Source organism: Equus asinus, chromosome 11 (genome assembly GCF_041296235.1).
Source record: "Equus asinus isolate D_3611 breed Donkey chromosome 11, EquAss-T2T_v2, whole genome shotgun sequence".
Lineage (NCBI taxonomy): Eukaryota > Metazoa > Chordata > Mammalia > Perissodactyla > Equidae > Equus > Equus asinus.
The window spans coordinates 24739518-24764723 of NC_091800.1; the positions used below are offsets into that span (position 1 = coordinate 24739518).

General features: G+C 38.8%; 1 long non-coding RNA gene across 6 annotated transcripts; it reads right to left on the reverse strand.

Moving 5' to 3' along the window:
• Positions 1–1716: 1716 nt before the first annotated feature.
• Positions 1717–24192, reverse strand: LOC139046620 (uncharacterized). Of its 6 annotated transcripts, none has more exons than XR_011506894.1 (4): positions 24030–24192; positions 23484–23626; positions 8630–9206; positions 1717–8204 (listed from the first exon to the last, which is right to left on the reverse strand). It is a non-coding gene; the product is annotated as an uncharacterized lncRNA (long non-coding RNA). The 6 variants fall into 6 exon arrangements; XR_011506895.1 differs by having other exon boundaries at positions 1717–6632; positions 7986–9206; XR_011506896.1 differs by having other exon boundaries at positions 1717–3915; positions 6129–9206.
• Between the last annotated feature and the right edge of the window lie 1014 nt (positions 24193–25206).

Here is a 25206-nt window from a genome sequence, read left to right on the forward strand (position 1 = left end):
TTAAATTCTTTAGTTTTCTATATGACCATTCTTTTTAACTTCTTTAGATTTTTCTCTAACTCTGCCATCTCATCATTTTGTCATAGAACAGCAACTTTTCCAGTATACAATGTGAGACAGTCTAGCCAGCCATTGGCAATAGTTTTTCATAAGTACAATGGCCTAGATTTGTTGTAGGATTAAATGAGTTAATGCATATAATGTACTTAGAATAGTTAATAAAAGCAATACCTGGCACATGGTAAATACTACATAAATGTTACTTACTATTATTATGAAAATGTTTCTTATGTGTATTGTTTTTATCAAGGGAATACATGTTCCAGCCTTTCCTCACTTGAACTTCTACTATAGTGTTGGATAAGGGAGTGGACTGTGTTACAAAGAATATTACTTCTGTGGAATATTAAAAGACATTGTGTTCAAAACTAGTTCTATTGTCAAAAAAATCAGAAAACTCTGGATTAAAGGAAGATGAGATTTCCCCAGCCCACTGTAGTTGTCTGACAATGAATCCAAAGCACTTCTCTGTCACAGTGTTCACCCTCCTCTCTTCCACTCTCTTCCTCCCCACCATGCTGGCCAAGAATTATCAACACGTGGAGTTTACTCTCAGAGATACCATACACAAACATAGTATTTACCTCAGATGGAAACTTAAACATATTTCTCTTTACTTCAAAGGAAAGAATAGATAGAAGGGACAGAGGCAGATCTCTGGGTTGAGTTGTTTTTAAAAAATGGAATTTACTTGTACTGATGACTGTAATTTACTTCAAAACATTCCATATAAGCAATGTAATATAATGTTTGACCAGTTAAAGCTTTAATTCTAAGGATGGTTAGCTACTACGATATCCAGAATGCATAGTTCATGTGCGGTCACCTACATTACATCAGAAGAGGCCATGCTCCAGAGTATCTATTACAAGTCTGTCAGCTACCAGCATCTCACTAAACAAGCTACCTTACTAATTAGCATCCTGAATGTCAAAAATGGATTTTATTGGTTAAACTAGTGACTGGTTATTGAGTATAATGAAGACTAGAAATGAGCTCTTGTTGGTGAAATTAGAAATATCGAGATAGGTGAACTGGCAAAAACAGTCTTGAAATACTCTTGCACAAACAGAGTTTGAAAATCCAAAGAATCCTGCAACCTAAATGATTAGGAATGATTCCTGATTCCCATCATTGGTTTAAGAAGATTTCCGATTTATGATGCCTACTGGAGGGCACAAAATCCTGACTCTGGAAAATCATCCTTGGACTAAATCTTTCATACAAGACATGGTCAGAGTGCCAAAAAGGAAAGAGAACCTAGACTTCATGAAACTTACAGAACTGGTTACATGACCTGTTCTGTGCCTGCTTCCTAATGAATGATAGTACAAGAGAAGTATGGGGGAAGAATCTCTTCTGAGACCTATTTTGTTATAGCCATGTAGGAAGTCTGTAGGGGAGGTGCTAATCCCAGCCGCCTCAAATTTCTTTGGTAGCTGCTACTACCTACCCAAAACAAAGAAGAATTATGCATAAAACACTAAGAATTATGCATTAATCAAAGTACTACTTTTGGAAGTGGCGAGTTGTCTATCACTCAGGAATTCAGGAAAACACTGAATCTTGACAGAATTTTGAACGCTAGAAGGATATCACCTAGACAATTGTCAAAGTCCCTTTTTTTTAATAAAATAGACTTTATTTTTAGAGTAATTTTAGGTTTACAGAGTAATTGAAAGATAACATAGAGAGTTCCCATATGCCCCACATCCAGTTCCTCCATTAACATCTTACATTAGTATGATACATTTGTTACAGTTAATGAACCAATTATTAATATTAATAACCATTATTAATAACTAAAGTTCATGGTCCATTTAGATTTCCTTAGTTTTTACCTAATGCCCTTTTTCTGTTCCAGAATACCATCCAGGACCCCCCATATAGTTGTCCTGTCCCTGTAGGCTCCTCTTTGCTGTGGCAGTTTCTCAGATGTGCCTTGTTTTTGATGATCTCGACAGTTTCGAGGAGTACTGGTCAGGTATTTTGTAGGATGCCCCACTATTGGAATTTGTGTATGGTTTTTCTCAAGATAAGACTGGGGCTATGGGATTTTAAGAGGAAGACTACAGAGGTAAGGTGCCATCTTCATCACATCATTTCAAGGATATACACTGTCAATATGATTTATGACAGTCAACGTTGGCCTTGATCACTTGGCTGAGGCAGTAGTTGTCAGGTTTCTCCACTTTAAAGTTTCTCTTCCTTCCCCTTTCCACCCTCCATTTCCATGATGTACACTTTGCAAGGAAGTCACTATGCGCAGCTCACACCTAAGGAATGGGTGTTATGCTCCCTCTCCTTAGGGGAGGGGGAGGGCAGAATATCTACATAAATTATTTGGAATTCTTCTCCGTGGGGCCATAGTGCCTTTTAACTTGAGATTTTATGATACTGTGAATTAGCTTCAGCAACCCCATCGCCTCCACAGTTCTTCCTGGTTTTAAATGATTTGAAATATTTTCTAAGTCTCCTAGGTAATCATCAGCACACATAAAGATTTCACATTTTGCTAATTATCTCAATTGTCAGACAAAATATTAAAAAGTCAAAGAAACGGCTAATAGCTTAACAATGTAAACACCACCCTTTCTATTAGTGATTTCTTGGGTGTGAGGACAGCATCATTACTGAAGAATATACACGGAGTACCCCCCCAAAAACAATCAGATTCTGGGGAAAACAATTTTGTAACACTCTTGCTTGCTACTACAAGGCAATACAAGCCATCCAAAGACATAAAAATAGAAATAAATCAGTAAGTGGTATTTTCTTTTGTTTGTGTTTTAGGAACAAGAATTCAACTATGATAACTCCATAAATTTCCAGCACTTAAGAAAACATAGTAAACTACTAATTTGGAGGCAGAAATCCAGTGTTTAAACATAGAGACACAAGCCTGAACAATAACTTGATCTTCTATAAATATCTCTCCCCTCTTGCACCAGGACCATCAGATGAGGGCTCTCCATGAGAGCAGTATGGAGAAGGTCAAAGGTCAAGAGTCCAATCATGAATTCCCAAGGGAGAAGACAAGATTCTGGAAGGTTTGGAGTTTCCAGATGTCTGTTCCATGCCAAAAAGACACCAGAAGCATGAGGAGGAAGTCTGAATAAGCAGAAAAATGTTATTTTCAGAGAAATGATTACTGTAGACCTGAACATTAAATATTCTTATTCCCCTGGATAAAAGGCTAAAGTAAAGTTAAAGTAATTCTTTATGGTCTCAAAAGTGTATTCATGCCCAGAGCATTCACTATCAGGCATGGGTGGCTGGATAAACTTAAGACAAAGAAGACAGTTATTATGCTTTCCTTTACCTATTTTTAAAGTTCCTCTTGTCCTCCTGTCTTCTAAAGTGAGGAGAGAAAGAATATTTGTAAAAAAGATTGAATACTTTAGCCAAAAATGGAAACCTTACGGTATATTTAACAATACTCACGTGTGTGTATATGTGTGTGTGTGTGTGTGTGTGTGTGTGCAAATGCTGGTATTAACAGTAAACGAATCTTTATTGTCTTAGATAAATTCATATATGGCAGTGACGGTATTATAATAATAATAGTATATTTATCTTTTAGCACTTTATAATTGGGAAAGCATTTTGACATTTATTATAAGAATATTTCAATCCTACGGATCATAAAAGGATACTACTATTACTCTCATTTTACAGACGAGGAGACGGACTTGATGAGGTTAAATGACTAGTTCAGGTTTTCAGAGGTGGAACCCCAGCTCAACAGGAACCCTGAAACTTTGTTCACTGTACCATCTTGCTTTTCCTGTATGTGTATATGTGTGTATTGTCCCAGTCAAAAACTTTGGTCTTCTTTCTGCTGAGCTGTTGAACCTAGTTCATTAAAAGATAAGGAAAAAAAAAAAAAATATATATATATATATGTATATATGTAGACACACAAACACACATGCCTCCCTTTAATATATTATGACATGCCTTCCCAAAAACCACTAAGAATCATTGCATCTGCTCTATATCAGCCAAAATTTTGACAGTCTTTACTTTAAGTAGCTTATATAAGAAAAATAAAGTTTTCATTCATTTTCAAACACAAATAATATAATATTAAAAATGCTTTTTTAAAGATATACTATGCCCCAACCCCCATATACTGTTATGACTTTGAGGAGGATGTTGAACTTCCCCACCATTACTTCTACCAATGAACCTAAGTTTCCTCCTAGTAACTAAATAAAAATAAAATTGAAAGTAGAGGCCACTTATGTAAACATGTACCTGTCATCTGTGTTTAGTCTGACACATTAAAAGTGATGCCAAGAAATATCAAAATAGAGCAAACATTCTTATTAACACACGTCAAAAACTCCTCAGTCCACAAACTTGTTTTCCAAAACATCTAGAAGTCAGGAATATTTGTATCATGTAAAATGATGGTGGGAATTAAAGTAATTTTCCAGACAATTTAAATTCAAAAGCTTCCTTCCCCTCATTTTGCTGTGGCATTTTGGCCCAAATTAGCCAGGTGGTCGCCTCCTTCTGCACCTGACTTTGGAAACTGAAGAGCCCCTACCTTTGTACGCCATCATGGGTATCAACACTGGGCTCAGAACCACATTTTTGACTAAATCAGAACAGACTTACCCCACATGAATGCTTAAAGTAGTTCCCTCCCTAAAAAAAAAATCTGTCACTCTCTCCAGCTTTCTAACCCAGTCGTCAGAAAAATTTGAGGTGAAAAATCCCTTATTAGGTCATCTTGTCCATAACCTCACAAGCATAAGAACGCTTCCTGTGATGGACTCCTTGTATTTTGCCTGAGCTTCCACGACTCCAACAACAGGGATCCCACCTCATCCTTGGGGCTCTGTTCCACAGCTCAACATACCTCACAGTCAGCGTTTGCTGAGCGCTGTTGACAATTTTCTCCATTTCTCACTGTGACATTTTTGTCCTACTCACTTGAGCGTCTTTACTATGATTTATATTTCTTCATTGTCCTTAGCTGGGTAATAACAACGGCTAATAATTAATGAGCATTTACTACAGAGTTAGAATTTTCAAAATACTTTAAATATATTGAAGCCTTTAATCCTCAGAATGACCCTACTGGGTGGCTGGGTGCAATCATTATTCCCATCTGACAGATAGTGAAGTTGAGGCAGAGGAGGATTCAGGCTGCACAGTTAGTAAGAGGCAGTTTCAGGACTTGGAGCCCTACAGCCCAGCTCCAGAGAACATGCTGTAATGAACCGCACCCGCCTTCTGTGTCAATAGGCTCCATTGTCTGTTTGGCTCAGCTGGAAATCACAGATGTAGTTTTTCCTCATAAGTGAATGCCTCTACCATCTTCTGTTGCAGGAAACATAAAGATCATCCTTCAGTTCCTTCTACTGCCTAAGTGGAAGACTAGTCTTGTCAACGGAATCCTCTTTATTCATGCCATGTCTTCTGAGCACAGTTTTCAGAAAGCCTCCCTTAAAATAATGATAATAACAAAACAGCCATATTTCTTCTTTATCCCAGCTCCTCAAGAAAATTACCTGATAGACTCCTTGGCCACTGTGATTATTTCCCCAAAGCCTGTCAAGGTTGGAAGATACCTTTATTATCCCCATTAAGACTTCTTTTTAAGAACTTTATTCCAAGTCATGGTTGTCTTTGTCTCTTTTCCCAAGTTTTTCATACTAATAATGATAATAACTAGCATCAACTCAAACTTACAAGGTTCCAGGCACTCTTCCAACTGCTTTACAGGAATTATAAACTCTACAACCCTATGAGATAGACATTATTATAATAATATTCATTTTATACACATGAAAACTGAAGCACAGAGGGTTAAACAACTTGCTGAAAGTCACACAGCCAGTAACAGGTAAACCGCTGTCTTCTATATTAATACCTGGGGCTCCACCAACATACTTCTCACTAACTCTTTATTTCCTGCACCAGGGATGGTAGTACTCACCAAATGTTCCATATGCTCCTCTACACTTCCATGTGCCTTGCAGTTAGTTATAGTTATAATTAAAATAGTTATAATCAATAGAATATGAAAGAAAAGAATGTATGAAAATAAGCACCTTTGTGCCAATGCATCCATGTGTTGCGATGGCGGTATCAGATGATGGAGGGAACCTGGACCCCAGAGCCTCTGCCTGGAGGAGAATTGCTCTTGAGGGTTGCCTGACCTGCAATGGACTTTGTGTGGCAAGAAATGAGCCTTTATTGTATTAAATCATGGAATGTAGACATTTATCTTATTAGTGCAATATAACATGGTAACATAATACTTCTCTAGTACATTGATATTCCTCTTCTTCCTATTTGTCTGCCAGCTATAATCTTATTTCTGGACTTTTGGTTATTGGAATCTAATTTTATTGGGAAGGAAGAGATTTAAAGAATTTTTAGGGGGCCAGCCTGGTGGTTCAGTGGTTAAGTGCGTACGTTCCGCTTCGGCAGCCTGGGGTTCACCGGTTCAGATCCCGGGTGCGGACATGGCGCTGTTTGGCAAGCCATGCTGTGGTAGGCATCCCACATATAAAGTAGAGGAAGATGGGCACGGATGTTAGCTCAGGGCCAGTCTTCCTCAAAAAAAAAAGAAAGAATTTTTAGTTCTACCAGCAATCAGTAGGACCATTGATTTAATGAAAATGGAGGAAATCTTTTAAAATCTAGGTCTTACATATGGAGAGTAATCTATGTATGAATACCTAATCCCTAACTCCTGTCAATACTATTTTATTAACAATCCATAAAAGCCTCCAGTAAATTAACATCTCATTGTTCAAAATTCCAATATCCTTATTCTACAAATCATGTTTTAAGCACTGACCATTGGCATTGAGTTCAAAGTAGAAAGAACAGTCAAGGAAGAAAGGAAGCATGGAGCAGAGTTTTGCTTTGAATTACAGAGTATGAAAGTCTATAGAACCAAAACAGAGAGGTTCTTGCATGCAGGATAGGGAATTTGGACCTTTATCTATAAGCAGTGAGGACCACTGAAGGTTTTTGACCAGGAGAATATAACAGCTGTGCTTCAAAGAAACCTAACCTGACAGCTAAACATAAAGTAAATTGGGCAAGGAGACTGGAGGCTGAGAGCCCAGCGGAGAAGTTATTGCTAGTCTGAGATCAGGGATAAGGGAGTAGTGAGAGGAGGGAAGCCTTGCAGAGATATTACAGAATAGAAAATCAACGGGGTTTTGAGGTACATTCAGACATGAGCAACAGAGTGAAAGGGAAGGAGCAAAGATCCCTTTGACATTTACAAACGGGAAGACAGATGAAATGTTGGTTCCATGAATACACAAAGGAAAACAAGAAAAGAAGTAAGTTTGGGAGAAAAAAACTGTGTATTCAGCTTTATCATCCTATCAAGTCATTTGATGTATATTTTAACACACTACATCTCACTAGACTGTTAGAAAGCTTCCTTTAGAGATGCCTGCATTGTGTCTTCAGAAAAGTTATTGTTTGTTGTTTTCCTCTCTTCCTGGAATTCACTCTCTTTTCTGCTCTAATAAGCTCTCTTATCAGTCAGGGCCTAAGTCCAGTGGCTACTCCTCGCCACAGCCAGCACTAACCACCTACATCCCTTCCCTCTATGGCACTTACTGTCAGCGTTCCTCCTACTGGCACCAAACCATTCATGCACCATGAATACGGATTGCAAGGATGCAGAAGACAGAAAAATATGTCTCCTTTTATGCCTTAACCTCATCATAATTGTGTCATGATTATGTGCATGTGTATAGAGAGAGGAAACTGTTGCTATGATGAGGGGAGGGGTTGTACTGTGGCATTCTTATGCCTGTTAAAATGCATATCTAATATTTGACAAATATTAAAATTCAAGCACTCAATATATCTCTACTATATGTAATTTCCTCCAATTATTGAAAAACGTCATGTGAAGTAATATAAAAGATTCATACAAAACAGGTGATCTCTCCCTTGTTGACGAAGATGCCACCATTAACCCCACTCATGTATTCCAACAGAGGATGAGTAAGTCCATCACAGAATAGGCTTAACAGATGGCAATACAGTCACACAGAGAGAACTTTTCTTGAAGCCTCAGCAGTACCAGGAAGAAAGTTTCTGCTTCCGATACACAGATCCTTGGTCCCTTTCTTCCAAACTCCCGAAAATGCCTGCATTACCCAAGAGATCACATGAAGCATATTTCACAAAATCTGAAACTTTGGGCAGACAAATTATCTTCTCTCTCCTCAGCTATGAAAATGAAATGAAAACATGAAATAACCAATCTGAATAACTATTCAAAAGCAACGTTGCTTTAGAATCCAATGCCAATTTTCTTCTGAGACACAACTCAGATTCACCACTTCTTCCCCAAACCATCTAAAATCAGACTCAGAGCCCATTTCTAAATTCACTCAGAAGAGCCAAAGGGTTAAGAGATGATCCAGAAAGCGTAACACAGCGCTTCAAATTAACTCTATTTCCAACTGATATGCAGTGTTTATTATTTAGACTTCTTTTTTCCCTTCTTGCCCTCCTTCCCCCTACTCAAAAGGCTTCCTATATTTTTCAATAAAGAGAAATAAATTCCTACCTTAATTTAGTCACGCAACTAGCATGAAAATGAACTCAATGAATAAAATTGTCAAAAGCGGTAAGTGATAGGATTCCCTCTTAGCCAAGTTTTCTGTCTAAAATTCGACTGCCTTTCAGGATTTACGGCCGTTGTTAAGCGAACGTCCTTTTGACAATGAAGCAGTGCGTCTTGGATGTAGAGTGCTACGGAGTGCAGGCTAAGTGCTCAGTGATGGACGACTTTGACGGACTCCAGGGACTTTCCTGTTTCAATGCTATAGTCTGTTCTTTGTCCATCAGACGAAGATGCTGCAGTGGGATACACAGTTCAAGACCAGCACTTGGAGAAGGATGAGTGTAAGGACGGAGAGTACCTTGTTTCTGCCATGCTAACATGATGAATTATGGTGTATTAAGAAAGTGTTGACACATGTGGGAATAAGCTCTTGACAGGCTTGCCAGTAATTAAGGCACACTGTATGTAAAATCACTACAAAACATCGCAGTCTGGTTCTTTGTTCAGGGTCTTCTGCCAAGTGGTGTTATTCATAAGCTTGATGGAAAATAACTTGTATCTACAAAATCTTTGTCGTTCGCTGCATGATGAGGGCAAAAAGAAAGAAAGATTGGGTTTTACAAAAGCTTTAAATGTTCCTGTAGCTAGATAGGTACAGTAATGATTTTCCCACTGCTTCAGAGGACTGCAGATTTTAAAGATAAATCACCTAAAATAGACAAGGACATAACAGGATGTTTGGGAAAGACAAAAACTTTTGTGCTCTCCATTCTCTCCCCGATCATTTATCCTTACTGCCGCTGCCTTTAAAATTCAATGGAAAAAACAAGAACTGCATAATAGAGCAGAGTTTCATGTCACATTCCTCAGGCCTACGTGGCTCTTCACCCTTGGCTACTGCCAAGAAACTGGGCTTCCTATTTGTGATAATAACCAAGTGGATCTAGAGCTGACAAGCCCAGAGCCCATAGCCAGGCTTCAGATGGAAGCCAGCAGCCTTTGTCCAGGCCCTTAGCACTTGGCTTCCAACCATCTGCACAGTTTCACTCCCCAACCCAGAGCCGACCTCAGGACCCAGCTCCTAGCCAGGAGCCACAAGGAAAGACATATCTTAGTTACCTCTCCTGCTGTCCAACAAGATTTAGGACATTTATGATTTGCAAGGGCTGTATCGTATGTAGTCTGGCACTTTTAAATCTTATTTTCCTAATAAATTGTTTTATTGAGTGATAAGAAATAGAATCGACATCCAGTCTAGGTGTAATGGAAATTCTTGGAACTGTGCATCACTAGGAACCAAACTAAACCTCTCGTTCCCTAAGAAGGACTGAACTAAGAGTCATGTAAACAATAGCCTCATACTGAGTAATTTTCACTAGAGGGCCATTATCCCAAATTGCATCTCAGTGAAGGACAGCTAATTCAGACTGGATACCTGGCAAACACAGTGGTGCAGTACAGGCCCCGCCCCTACACTCACAGGGCCAAAACCCAGACTGAGGGTAGTGACGGGCTTTCACTTGCCTCAGCTTATCCTGCCAAAGGAACCCCTGACTTTCACTTCCTTGGCTGCTGAAATGAGCCAAAATGTCAGAACTCTCTAATACTACGCGGTGAGCTGTGGACAATGGTCTGGACCTGGATGCATGTTAGAATCACCTGGGAAGCTTTAAAAATATATACCAGTGTCTTCGAGATAATTTGTAAAGCTTCCCAGATGATTCTAACATGCAGCCAGGGCAGAGGGCCACCAGCTCAGGGGACCCACTCAAGTATTATTAACAACAGTGACAACAGTTACTCCGTAAAGAGACCTCCTCAATGCAAGGTGGACATTTGCCACAGACTTTGTACACTGTATTCAGGTGGCCTGTCACTCACTGTATTCACATCTACTTTCTTCAAGAACAGATTGATTTGATTTTGAATTATGAAATTATAAAGACAAAATTATAAAAATATTCCATGCTCAATATAGAAATGTTGGAAAATAAAGTGTGAAAAAAAAACCCAAACCCCACTGATCAGATATAAATGCCTTTAATATTTTGAGGTCTTTGTTTCCAATGTTTTTTTTTCTACAAATTATAGCATACATATGCATTTTATTTAAAAAATATTGGGGTCATACATGGTGAGACAAGAACAGCTTATTTATATCATTGGAATTATTTGTTCCTTGAAAGTTTAAAAGAACTTACCCATAGAACTCTATGGTTCTAAAACCTTTTTCGGATATAAATCTTTGACACTAAAATTTTTTTATGATATTTGTCTATATAATATTTTTTCCTTTTAAAGTCAATTTTGACAATTCATAATTTTCCAACAAAAAAGAGTAAATTTATTTGGAAATTTCTATTTTATTGGCATAGAGTTTAACATAGTATTTCCTGATATTCCTTGCTATGTTATTCTCAACAGGAGTGGAAGAGGTGGCACTTGGGAAAATGGTGGATCATCATCTCCTGGGGGCCATTTTAGAGCACATGTCCCACCCAATACCTCTGCCATTGTTGAGAATCACTGAAGTGAAATGAGAACTGCTGAGAGCTGCACATTACACACGCAAATGGCGTGAAGTCACAAAAAAGTGCTAAGAACCACCACGGGGCACTCTTACTTCAGACCTCCTTTTCATGAAAGAGCCTGAAACAGCACAGGAACAGTATAGCTGTCATCTGATTTGCCCAGTAAGGAGCATGACTTGAAGTAACACACTTTATTTATGTGGTTACTCGGGGCTAACACTACTTACATTCAGTGTGGAGTAGACCATCCAACTCATAAATTCTACACATGTCTCTGCTATAAACAATTGGGCTTCACAATTAGATCCAATTACATTTCACATCCAAGAACTCAATCACCTCTGTCATAAGATGTTCATTACATCTGAATTTTTATTTTTGCTTTCTTGGCAATGTATAATCCTTCTTAACAGTGGACCTGAGAAACACATGGAGAGCTTCCAGACCTGTAGAAAGACTTAGGCGTCTTTCTGGACAGCTCAATGAAGATGTATGCTCGTACACAGTGGTAATCCAAAAAAAAAAGGCAGTAGAAGTAGAGGGATTTGGAAAAATAGGAGATATATTATTATTCTATTTCATAAATCATCCATGACTCATCTTTATCATTTAGGGTCATCTTCCCCCAAAAGGGAAAGGCATGCCACAAAGAAACCAATAAAAGGGAAGCAAGGCAGAGTGAGGATTGTCACATACAGAGATTGGATTGTTTTTGGAAAACTACGACAATATTTCAGAGTAATTAGAGGAATGTGAACTAATGTGTATGGATGTAACAAAATGAATTAAAATGAAGGAACGAATGATTTGCATGCTATGCAAATTAACCAATTCACTTTAATCAAAACCTACCTAGCCACAATTACAACAATAACTCAGAATTTTTAACCCAATTTTTATTAACTGATCTGGATTACTATTGCATTTATTTAAATTGAATTAAAGGCAATGATTTGGGGTATAAAATCATATAAAACTCCAGGTCCTAAAAGTCTAGCAAAACAAATTGGTTTCTGACTTTTTCTGTACTAGAAAAACTGTCAACCTCTAATTTAAGTATTATCAGCTACACTTTAATAAATTATATAAATAGATCAAATTAAGTAGTTTCAAGTGAAGTGTGGTCTTTCATAAACAAAGGACCACCATGAAAATGTCATTTTCCTGGAGAACTCAACCCAGTACATAAAATGAAATCTGAAAATCATACAACAAAAAAGAAGCTTTGTTAAAACAACACTCTCTGGGAAACAATAAAGATGATTAACTCCCTACTTAGAACAACTGAAGGATGAAAGCTTTGGCACGTTTATGAGAGTAATGATGAGCGGCCTCACATAAATGGAGTATACACAGCACAGTGTATAATGTACCCTTCTCTATTTTTACATTCCACTTGGCCCATAAACGAGCTGAGAACAAAACTACATGCGTTATAGACACGATGATTAAAAAATCAGGACTAAGTCTTCAACAGAAATGCACCAGCAGCAGACAACCATCCTTATCTCAATGCTTTAAAAGCAAGCTGAAAGCTTCTTGGGGGAAAAAATACGATGAAGATTTAGGCTCACCATTTAGTTCTGAGAACTCTAAAGAGCCAGAGGACCAAGGAAAAGCCTGACTTCAGTGAATACTGATTCTAGAAGCGTCATCTACGTCCCATGACTCTAGGTCTCCTAAGGTCCCAGCGCTATTCAGACAGAAATTATTTTTCCTATCTCTATTCAATATTTTCTTAATCCCTAGATTGCATGCTTAGCAACAGCTAGTCTAATAAATAAGAGCATAAGATAGTAAAGTGGTTAGCACACTGCCTTTGGCATTAAACGGATCTCATATGAGTCTTAACCAAGCCACTTGCCAGCATGGAACCCAGTTCCTCAACCTCTCTGAGTTTCAGTTTCCTCATCCATAAAGTGATCCATAAAGGGCCTACCCCTTCTGGGGAGTTCAGCTGAAAGTACTTAATATGGTGCCCGACGAATAGCAAGATTTCAATAATGTTGGCTATTTCTGTAGAAAAACTACAGCTACAACCTACACTATCTGAAAATATAAGCTCATACAAATTGCACAAACCTTGAAAAGCAATTTGACAATGTGCTTCAAAAGTCTTAAAAGTGTCAGTACAATTTGTGGGAGAAATTTCATCCCAAGGAATACACCCTAGGGAAACAGAGACTCACATGCATAGGAATGTTCATTGCACTGATGTTTTTTAATTTGAACTTTTTTTTTGGTGAGGAAGATTGGCCCTGAGTGAACATCTGTTGCCAATCTTCCTCTTTTTACACTTGAGGAAGATTGTGCCCAGGCTAACATCCATGCCAATCCTCCTCCATTTTTTGTATGTGGGACACTGCCACATTATGGCTTGACAAGCAGTGTTAGGTCCATGGCCAGGATCCAAACCTCTGAACCCAGGGCCACCGAAGCAGAGTGCCTCTGAACCCAGGGCCACCGAAGCAGAATGCAGGAACTTTCCCAAACAGGGACATTTCACATTCCCAGGAACATTTCACAACAGCTATTTGCTCACAATCTTTGTACTTATAGATGTTATTAATCTTTCACATTTGTGCCAATATAATGCATGCAAATGACAACTTATTGTTGCTTTCATTTGCATTTCCCTCACAGCGTGTGATGTTTCTATCTTCTCATTTGTTTATTGCCCATCTGATTTCCCCTTCTATCTCTTACCTGTTGATATTCTTAGCCCAGTTTAAAACTGAGTTACTTAATTTCTCCTAATTAGATTGCAGGGTGCTTTTTTAATATAATAAGGACATTAACCCCTTGACTGTTACATGTACTACAAATATTTTTTCCCTATATGATTTGTTTTCAACTTTGTCTATTGTCTTTTCCCAAGCAAAAGTCTTTATTTTTTGTATAGTCAAATTTGTCAATCTTTTTGGCCTCTGGATTTCTCATGTTGTTTAGAAGTTCTCAATATACACACACCCCCAAGATTATTCAAAGGGTGTCCAAAGTTGCCTTCTAATATTTTTAATACTTTAATTCCTTAAATTTACTTGTATTTTTATATAATAGTCTTTCTATATGGTACGTAGATAGGAGGGGAGGGAATCATTTTCTTACCAATTTAGAAGGCCAAATTCCCATATGAATTTCGAGCTATCCTTGGCCTCTCTATCGTGATCTATTTACCTATTTTTGTGCTGATACCACATGATTTTAATGAAGTAGCTTTCTAATAAAATTTTAATATCTTGTAAGGCAATTTTCAAGACTGTCTTAGTGTTTCAAGCACATTTATTCTTCTTGATGAAGTTTTAAATCAGTTATATCCATGATATATTAAGTAAAACAAGTCAAGCTGCTGAACAGCAGATATAGCAGATCTTAACCGTCTAAAAGATAGAAAACACTGACGGGGAGGGAGTGGTGTGCATGTGTGTGTTTGCATAAGTTTGTAGGAGTATAAAGAAAAGTCCAGAAAAAGAACACAAACCAAGCTGTCAACATCGGTTACCCCAGAAGGACGGGATTAGGAGGTGTGGAGACTGGCCTCCTCATCCCGCTCCACCCTGCTGTCGGGTCGCCTTGTGGTTTGGCTTGTTACAAGAATGCTTGTTTGAAAGAAAAACCCGATTAAGTATTTTAAATAAATAAAATATAATTGCATTATTAGACCTGGTAGAGACCTTAGAATTTATTTCTTCCAACTCCTACCCAAACAGGAATCTCCTTGGCAGTATCTCTGCCAGATGGTCTTCCAGACTGTTTGAAAACATCCAGAGACAGGGAGTTCTCTTATTTTTGCTCGGCCGCCTGCGCCATCATTGGAGCGCTCTAATTGTTGGAAGGCTCTTTCTTGCGTTTTTTCAAAATATGACAGTATCTAATATTTACCCCAGGTCCTGGGTCTGTCTTCTGGAGGAAGATGGCATAAAGAAGACTTTCTCTTCAGTCCCCTAAGCGTTTAATTATGTGCCCCACTAGGGTCTGAACTACGTCAATCCTTCAACTGTATTATTGTTGCTGCTGCCATTGTATATACATATTTAGAGCATATCATGTACCAAGCACTGTGTAATTAAACATTTTACATGGATTGACTTACTTAATTCTCACAATAACCCAGTGATGTGGTGATTGTTACTATTCTCACTTCACAGATGAGGAATGTAAACCGGAGATGTGAACTAATCTGCCCCAAATCATTCAGCTAGTAAATAACAGCACCAGGACTCAAATCTAAGCCTGGCTGCCTCCAAAGACTATATTCTAATTACTGCACTGCACACCACTGCCCCTGTATTATAATAATATTACGAGGGGTTTTTTGTAGTATAAATAAAGCTGCAATGAACATCTTCAGCCATGTTTCCTTTCCATGTTTCCTTTCCTTTGTTACTGTGCCAGTAGCAAAAAGCCAGCTCACAGGACAAGAATATTTTCATTGTTATAAGATAATACAAATTTATGCTTTTAGGCTTAACTTTCTATGGACAGCTGAATACTGGCCCCCAAAGATATCCCAATCCTAATCTCTAGATTCTGTGAACATTAACTTTATGGCCAAAGGGACTTTAGAGAAGTGATCAAAGTACAGGGAAGAAAAGGGAGATTTGACTACAGAAATTTAAAAAAAAAGCAATGTGATGACGGAAGCAGGAGGAGAAAACATGATGTGATGTGAGGAAGGAGTCACAAAGCTAAGCAATGCAGGTGACTTCCAGAAGCTAGAAAAGGCAAGGAAATGGAGTCTCCACTGGAGTCTTCAGAAGCAACCAGACCTGACAATACCTAGAGAACAGACTTGTGTTGATTTAGTCTACTCAGCAGCCATAGATAGAATTTCTAAGACCATTTTTTAAAAATCATGAAAGCACTGAATTTTATTTATTCCTTTTTTCTGCATCCAATGAAATATATTTTATCTCCTTTATTTTACTAATCATTTGAATTACATTGATGGCATTGATGGTTTTTTTGACATCAAATAATCCTTACATTTCCAGGAAAAATCATACTTAGTCATGATGTATTTTTAAAGTACATTGTTGAATTCAATTTTGCCAATATTTTGCTTATAATTTTTGTATCTGTATAAGAGTATCCTCTCATTTTCTTCTTTTTACTAACATTGTCTGGTTCCACCAAAATTACTGCCCCAATAAACCCTTTTACCACATCCTTTCACCCCATTTTCACCCCTTTACTTCCAGGACCTTTTCCTTATAAGCTGCTGCCATTTTGGTCTCCTTCATCCTGTACATTAATTTTTTAAATTGAAATGTATCCTCCTTTCATTCAATAAAGGTTAACAAAGCACCTTTTGAGTGCAAGGTATGAGAGATTTAAAAATTAAAGACATATTTCACTCCTTCAAATAATATGCAGTCTGGTAGAAAGAAAGATATATAATGACAGAAGAATGGAATAAAACTATTTTTTTAACAGAACATAGATGAAACATCAAGAACACAAAAGAACAAATAACCATGCAATGCACACTTCCCTTCTGGCCATACTTTCTGGTCCTTTTATGGATCCACTTCACACTCCTCTACTCAAACAGTCCCTGGTCCTCTTTAAGACTAATTCAATCAGCCATGTTTTATCTGTGCAATCTCCCAATTCCAGGCAACCTTCACCATCTTCCTGTGTGACTTGGAGCACACGGTCTATTGTTCACAAGGACCGTCATGTCACTTAAGAGCCTGCATCTTCAGCTCTCTCTTCCCTTTCCAATCCCTAGATCCATGTGCCCCTCCCCAACACCCCCTTCAAATAAAGGTGCCTTCTAGTCATCATCTTCCCAAACAAAAGTGTCCTCTACTCAGTGCCCCCCAAAGAAAGGTTGCAGAACTGTAAGAAATGAAGCTATGTTGTGAGTTAATAGGACAGTACCTACACATAGCAAGGGCTTAGTAGTTGTTAATTGTTCAAGTTGTGCTTTTCGTTGTTATTCTTGTTCTTGTCTCCACATCTTCCTGACTCACCTTCCACCCACCAAAGATGACTGCAAATCTCCTCTCACCCCAGTATTTCCCTCACTCAGATTACTCGTAGAAAATCAATATGCTTAATAGTTTTACTCATGATGTCTCCACTACCTTTTCTTTTCCCCGTGACCACAGCTTTTTCTCTCTTCATCCTATCGTCTGCAACAAACATCCTGTCTCCTCCAACACTAGTGTTTTCAAAGTTATGCTGTAAATAACTCATATAAGAAACACAGCCTTTCTGGAAGATAAAAGTTCTAAACATATTTACCCTTCAACCTACACACTATTTCTAATAATTTAATAATTGGAAATATTTGAAATATTTAATAATTCTATTATATTTCCTAAGGAAATAATTGGAAATATTTAGACACAAGAATGTTCATGGCAGAATTATTTGTAAATTTAAAAAATAAAAAACAACCTACATCAACAAAGGGATGCCTAAATAAATTTCAATATGTCTGTATAATGGAATACTATGCAGTCATTAAAACTGATGAAACAGGTTAATATTTGTTGACATGGAGAAATGTGCATGACACATTATTGATTGAAAAGGAAGACTGCAGAGAAGCATGCATAGTATGATTTAATTTACGTAGAAATTGTGTGTATGTATATATACATATACATACATGCAGAGAAATGACATACATATTCATCAAAATCTTAATTTAAGTAGGCATCTCTGTGTGGTGATATTTGGAGTGATATTTTGCTTTCGTTTTCTTTCTCTTCTATTTATTTGTTATTTGTTTTTGTGTGTGTGAACACCACATCTCAGTTGACCCATAGGCAGCATTTAGTAAAAATATTTTGGCAATCAAATGCTTAATCTAATGCCACTGTATTATTTGGATTTTTTTACATTAACTATGTTTATTTTTATAACTAGAGTAAACACTAAAGCTATTTTCACTTTGAAGAAATGTAAGTCAGCATATTAGTTATCTATTACCATAGCAATGCTCTGTGACAAATAACCACAAAACACAACAGCATAAAATAATAAGCATCTATTTATCCCATAAGTCAGCTGGGCACTTCTCCCAGCCTCTGCTAAGCTCAGTTGATCTTCACAAGACTTACTCATATGCCTGCGGTCAGTTAGGAGGCTGGCTGGGAGTTGATTAGTCTAGGTTGGCCTCAGCTGAGATGACTTATCTCTGTTCTGTGTGGTCTCTCATCCTCCAGCAAGCCAGTCAAGGCTTGTTCTGATGGTGGAGGCAGGGTTCCAAAAGATGAAGTGGAAGTTCCCAGGGCCTATTGAGGCCTAGGCTTGGAACTGGCCAACCATCCCTTCCATTGCATCCTAGTAGCCACAGCAAGTCATAGGCCAGCCAGATCCAAGAAGTGTCAAAACAGACTCTTGATTGGAGGGGCGGTAAAGTCACATTGCAAAGGGTATGAATATAGGGGGGGCCATTCATTGGGCCACTGATGCAGTCAATCTACCAGATTTACCCACAGCAGAAATGTATAGCAAAGGAAGACAAGGGCAGGGAACCAGTGAAAAGCATTCAACCCCACAGGTTTGTGGAAGGAAGGAGGAATCTATGATCTCCTGAGTCAGTGTAAAATGACGCCATCCCTCACCCTAACAGGTACATCAGCTCTCACTTGTTAAATGGCTGTGCCACATGTTTTTATTTCTTATGGTTTTGTGAGTGTGTGTGTGTGTGTACACAGGTCTCAGTTGACCCGTGGTCAGTATTTAGTAAAAATATCTTGGCAACCAAATGCTTTATCTAACACCACTATCTCTAAAGCATGGGACTGGCCGTAAGAGGTAAAAACTGGCCTACTTGGACATGTATAAGGTCCCTAAAAATTCTAGACAGATCCACTGTTGAAAGCCCCTATTTTCTATGTGTTCTTTCTGTGACAAATCCGTATGTTTTTCCAAGGTTCAGCTGGGTGTCACTTTCACATGATCACTCCACAAATAAACAGGCAAGGATTTAGTGATTGTGTCAAAGTATGTCATCTGTTAACCAATAAATGTTAACACTGACAGTTGACAGATAGATAGGAACTGCTTATAAAAATTATAGGCATTTCTGAGTGTATATTTACTCAACTTTTAAAAAATTAAACTTAGAATTTCTACAGTGTGTAATGTTAAACACTATCTATTTTGAACTTAAAACGGTATATAAACACGTTTATAAGAATGTGTTCATTTCTGAAGTTTCTTTTTAACCCAGTGAAAGAATTTTTATGTGTTTTGGAGCATGCATTTATTTAACCAAAGACTTAAAAGTTTTAAGAAGTATAAAAATGGCTGAACCACGTGAAGGAATCCTGAGAAGCCACAGATGAAATGCTAATGAAACACTGGAGAAGAGGTCCAATGAACTCCAGGACTAAAATAAAATTCTAGGATGATAAAGACAGAGAAAGAACATGTAATAAAGAAAAGAACACTTGGAAAGGATAAGAGGAAAAAACCATAGAAATAATCAAAGAGAAGTATGACATGCAAATAATTAAGTTGGAGAAGTACTTCGAGGAAAACATATGAGTTAAAATGGCACAAGGCAATATAGATATTGACAACAAGAGTTAAACACAGAATAGATACAATCATATTTTGTTAATAACTATTATGAGTTGACAGACTACAGTACCTTATGTCAGGTATGGCTAGTGTACAACAACGTGAGATGAGCATGTGCTACGACTTACTAATCTGAGTGTTATGAATTGCCTCACATATGTTAGTAAATTCTTATACAAACTCAGCTGATGTGGTGTTTTCCACAGAGCTAGGAAAATAGGACCAAGGCACAGACCCAGTCACACAGCATACTAACAGGAAGCCTGGAAGAAGACCAAAACCTTAACCCATGAACTTCATTCCTACTTTTGGATCGACTTCACCAAACCATTCCCTTGAGATGTTAGATTGATTGCCCCTGAAAGAAGTTGCCAACTTTTAACTGTTACTTTTATTCATGCAACCCTGCTGTGCTGCAGAAACTCAAGTATGAAATGGTCCCTGGCTTTGCCTATTAGCCCAGCCACAAGAGAAATTAAGTGTTGGAAACCAACACCTTCATGCATTTCCTCCTTTGATTTATTCAAGCTCGGTGGGAAACTTATGCGCCTGTCTCTGCGCCTGGAAAGCCAGCTTGATGACCAGAGCTGTGTGAGGTAGGAGCCTTGAGGCAGGAGCTCTTGGACATTCCTTCCTCTGATGCCTGCCTGCTTTATCACATCCCAAGAGGAATTTCAAATTGACTCTGTCAAAAGAAAATGCTCCGACAGGAAATTAATGCTGGAAATACTCCTTACAAGACTTCCATTTTTTAAAACAGTTTGTAAGTCATTCAAGAGCTAGCAGGATAACTACAAAATATACCAATCAGCTAAGTCCAATCCATAGGCTTAGAGGTCCCATGTCATCTGCTGAGTGCACAAGACGGTGGAACATCACTCCATAACAAGAGAGTTGAGAAAAGGGAAAGGCATCCACAGACACCTGATTCAGAAGGGAAGGTGCTCTCCCTTTTACATATTGGGAGACAGAGAAATTTGAGGAAATGGAAAAAGTTATATCAACATTCTTCAGCAAAACTGAAAAAGGACTAAGGCAATGAAAGAAGATGATCACAGTAACGGTACCCACAATAATAGTTATTATCAATACAAGGGAAATCATTACAGTTAGCAGGAAATTTATGTGTGAAATAAAGGAAGAAGACTATGAAAATAATGTGAAAAACAGAGAAAATGTGGAATACGTAAATCATAAATGTGTATGTGTGAGAGACAGAGACCTAGAGAATGAGATGTCATAAGAGAGCAAGCTTGACTTGCAGATGCAACTTTTTTTCTAGAGGTTTACCTGATTGTAGCAATGAAGCTGTTTTCTAGTCCTACTCCTGAAGATTAGGAGTTGGAGATAAGAACGGGGTTAGAAACCAAGAGTCGAGAATGGACCACAGCGTTAAGATTGGCTATAGCTGCTGAACTAACAGATTAGAGACTGGATGAGCCGTCTTAGAGGACTTTGGGCACACATGGGACAGAGGAAATTCCCTCAGGTCTAGTGAGCATTAGTGGTCATTCTGGCAACTGACATTAGATATGAAGAACACAGAAAACCTGGGCTTCCAATTGGGCTATTTTCTCCTCAGTTGACCATGGACCAACTTGGCCTGACTGCAGCCTCAGCACAGGCATTTTCCTGCTCATTTAAAAACCCATGGTAGTTTCCATTTGTGGCTCTGCTTGAGGAAGTGATTGGAGAACTCATGGCTCCATCCACTTGTGCAGCTGGACTACACTGACCCACCATCTCATGGGCCCAAGCCACCCAAACTCCTCCTTGTCACCCTCCAGGTGTTTCTTCCCCACCCAACCAAATTGCTGAGTGGTCCGTGGAATGGAGTGGGGCCATAACATATAACTTGACGGCACCAGAGAATGATTTGGAGAATGAGTTCAAGCTGCAGCCATATCCAGTCAAGAGCATAAAGCCAAGAGCAGTACTTGATAAAGAACTCAAGGTCAATTTGAAGATAACCAATTAATTACCCAAGAGAAGATGAAAGAGAAAAACAAAAACAGCATCTTTTTTCAGCAGATTCTTCTGTATTATCACTTGACTGTCTTTTATTTTTCATCACCAGTTACCACAAACTTTTAATTCGCCCTCACAGTTGTTTTTCCTTAGAATACTCCTTCTGAGACTTGTGAATTTGCTCTGAACCTGAATTTCATGCTGTTCCTCCTGCTTAGCTTATGACTTTGAGTTTTGCTGTCCTTCGCTGCATGTCTTTCTTACCTGACTAGTTTATTGTCACCAGAGGACACTCCTTCCGCTCACTGGCGACTCATTGACAAATGTAGCAACCACTACTAAGTCCAACGTTCAACTCTGGTTAGTCACATTATTAACACTTTGCTGTTTTTCATTTGGCCTGGCTCCTGGTCTTGACTTGAACGGTGTGATTCCCAATCCACAGCCCACCACTCTTAGAGTTGAAAATGTTTACATATATGCTATATATATTTTACATATATAATACATATTATTTAAAGCAATGATGTGTTATACACACCACTTCTTTTTTTAAAATTTCATTTATCTTTCTTAAAAATAAGCCTAACTTACGTGAAAAGTACTGTTTGCCCTTCTGAAGATGCATAAGAGTATTTTGTAAGATTTTTCTCTGTCACTTTGTAGGCGCTTTCATAATGAGACTCTCAAATGAATTTTCCAGTCCTTCATGACGATAGGCAACAATTCCAAAATCAGGCAACATCCTCTAGAATTCTAATTCCTGCAACCATAATGTCACGCCTCCGCAGACAGGCTTCCTACTGGGAATGTGCTTCTGTTCCCAAAAAGGGATGCCAGACTCTCCAGCTCCGGTTTTTGGGTCTCTGATTCTGTAGGTCTGAGCTGGGGCCTAGCACCCTGAATTTTGGAAGCCATCCAGGGGATTCTAATGTAAGTGGTACACCAACCACTCTTGCTCTTCTGCCTACATGAAGGCAGAAACCAGGCCCTCAAATAGTTCTCTAGTCTCAGAAGTCTTTAACCACAGTGGATCAGAGGCTTCACAGGAGGATCCCAGACCACTTTGAGAGTTAGAAGAAAGTTATATACCTTCTCACAATCAAAATACACCAAAATTGAGGTTGGCCTGGTGGCACAGAGGTTAAGTTCGTGCTCTCAGCTTTGGCGGCTGGTGGTTCACCAGTTCAGATCTGGAGCACGGACATGGCACCGCTTGGCAAGCCATGCTGTGGCAGGCGTCCCACACATAAAATAGAGGAAGATGGGCATGGATGTTAGCTCAGGGCCAATCTTCCTCAGCAAAAACAGGAGGATTGGTGGCAGATGTTAGCTCAGGGCTAATCTTCCTCAAAAAAAAAAAAAAATTGTTTCTGCATTTATTTTCAGAGAGTTAAGGCCCATAAATCCCAGATTAAGGGCTCCTGTTCTAGTCTCTCTCTACTTTACCTCTTTTTGGCTAGCATCTCTTAACCTTATTATTCTCACCTCTGAAATAAGGATACTAACCCTCCTGGCTGCCTGCTTTGCAGGGCTCTTATGAGGATAATTTTTCAATATAGAGATTTTCAGATACATAAAAAGAAACATTACATGTAAACCTCATGCTCATAACAGAAATGGAGAAATAGAGAAGAACAGATTTGAGGAGAAAGGGCCCCTAAAGAGAAACTTAAATAGTACTGGTTAAGGAAATAACCAGCAAATAACTATGAGCATAATCAGAATGGTCATTTGCCATTTGTTGAGTACCTACCATGTGCCAGGAGGCACTGTGGTTTGTGCCTTAAAAGCACTTTTTCGTGGCTCACCTTGTGGCCAAGTGGTTAAGTTCGCACGCTCTGCTTCGGCAGCCCAGGGTTTCACTGGTTCGGATCCCGGGCGTGGACCTGGAACCGCTAATCAGGCCATGCTGAGGCAGTGTCCTACGTAGCACAGCCAGAAGGACCTACAACTAGAATATACAACTATGTACTGGGGTAGCTTTGGGGAGAAGAAGGAAAAAAAAAAAGATGAAGAAGATTGCGACAGTTGTTAGCTCACGTACCAATCTTAAAAAAGCATTTCTTCTAGCGCTCACAACAGCTCTTTGATGGTATCATCATCTTGACCTTACAAATGAGGAAACCCAGACTGAGAAAGATTAAATAATTTGCCTAATATCAAACAGCTAGTAAAGTGACTCAAACCCAGGTCTGTCTGCATGCAAAGTCAATCCAATTTTCATGATCCAAGGCAGCGGCCAGAGCCCCTTTCCAGCCCAGATTCTACGCGTGGACCAGAAAGCATTTCTGAGGCAAGTCCTGGAACCGGGAGCCTTAGTCTCCACTTCACCCTCCTCCCAACCACCAATTTACCTCCTGCAACTAATGGTTTGCGACACTCCAACAGGCTTTGTTACTATATCAATCAGTTGCTTTGTCCTCTCAATGGAAGCAAAACAATGCAAGGCGCTGGAAAGGCTTCGGTTCCTGGTGGCACGGCCGCCAAGGACAGACCAGTGGCACTATAAAGGTTAATGTCTTTCGGCTCGCTCTGTGGCAAGCTTCTACTATCAAAGCTCTTGGGACTAGTTGCATGAGTCACACTTCTAGAAGCTGTTCCAACTAGTAGGAAACAGCCTTTCCTTTAAATAAATTTCACTTTCAGAAAAGGCTTTAAAGCACATTACAGATAGCACCATGAAACATTTGGCTACATGTAAATCCTTCCACAGCAAAAGGAAACCTCCTCATGTACCAGTAAAGCTAAAACTAAGTCCAGGAAAGTCTTAGCCAGAACGGCTAAAGAGATATCTGGTGGAAAAGAATGCTTCACTCTCATTCGGTTTCAAACCCACAACATTCTTTTGAAGGACTCTTTAATAATAGGAATTAATAGCGAGAACAACAACAAAAAAAGTGTTAACTGAGGTACTAAGCCCAGCAGGTAGTCTGCTCTCCTTCTCTACAAGTCACTCTACGCTCCTCCTCTCCTGCCTCAGCCCATCCTAATGTCTTTTCCTTAAGGCTGCTTTTCACATCCTTGTTTTATGGAATAAAGCCGTAACCCAAGCTTGCCTCAGCACTAACAGATGTTGCAAGGAATCGCTTCAGCTTGAATCCTGTCTCTCTCCCTTCGCCCCACAACTCCTGTCAAAGCCACAGGCCTTTGGACAGAAACTAATGACTCTAAAGGTGCTAACCACTTTTTGCACCATCCAATGAATCTTTTCAGGTTGGATTTTTTAAAAAGGGGAGCTAGCTCCGTTAGATATCTCAGGCTATTCTTGGAGAAAACTTGTTATATCAGGCATTTGCTTTTCTTGTCAAAGATATGCTTTTCCAACCTGCTATAGGCCTGATTCTGCTAACTATTAACTAACCTCATGCCTTTCAACAAATTATCGTACTTCTCAGAAACTTAATTTTCTTTTCTGCAATACCTTCCCTTAACTCTGACATAAGGGGTCATGTTTTCAAAAACCATAAAAAAGGACACAAACATAACCCTTTATTTTAATGGTTATTAGTATTGCTTTTACATTATAGGTCA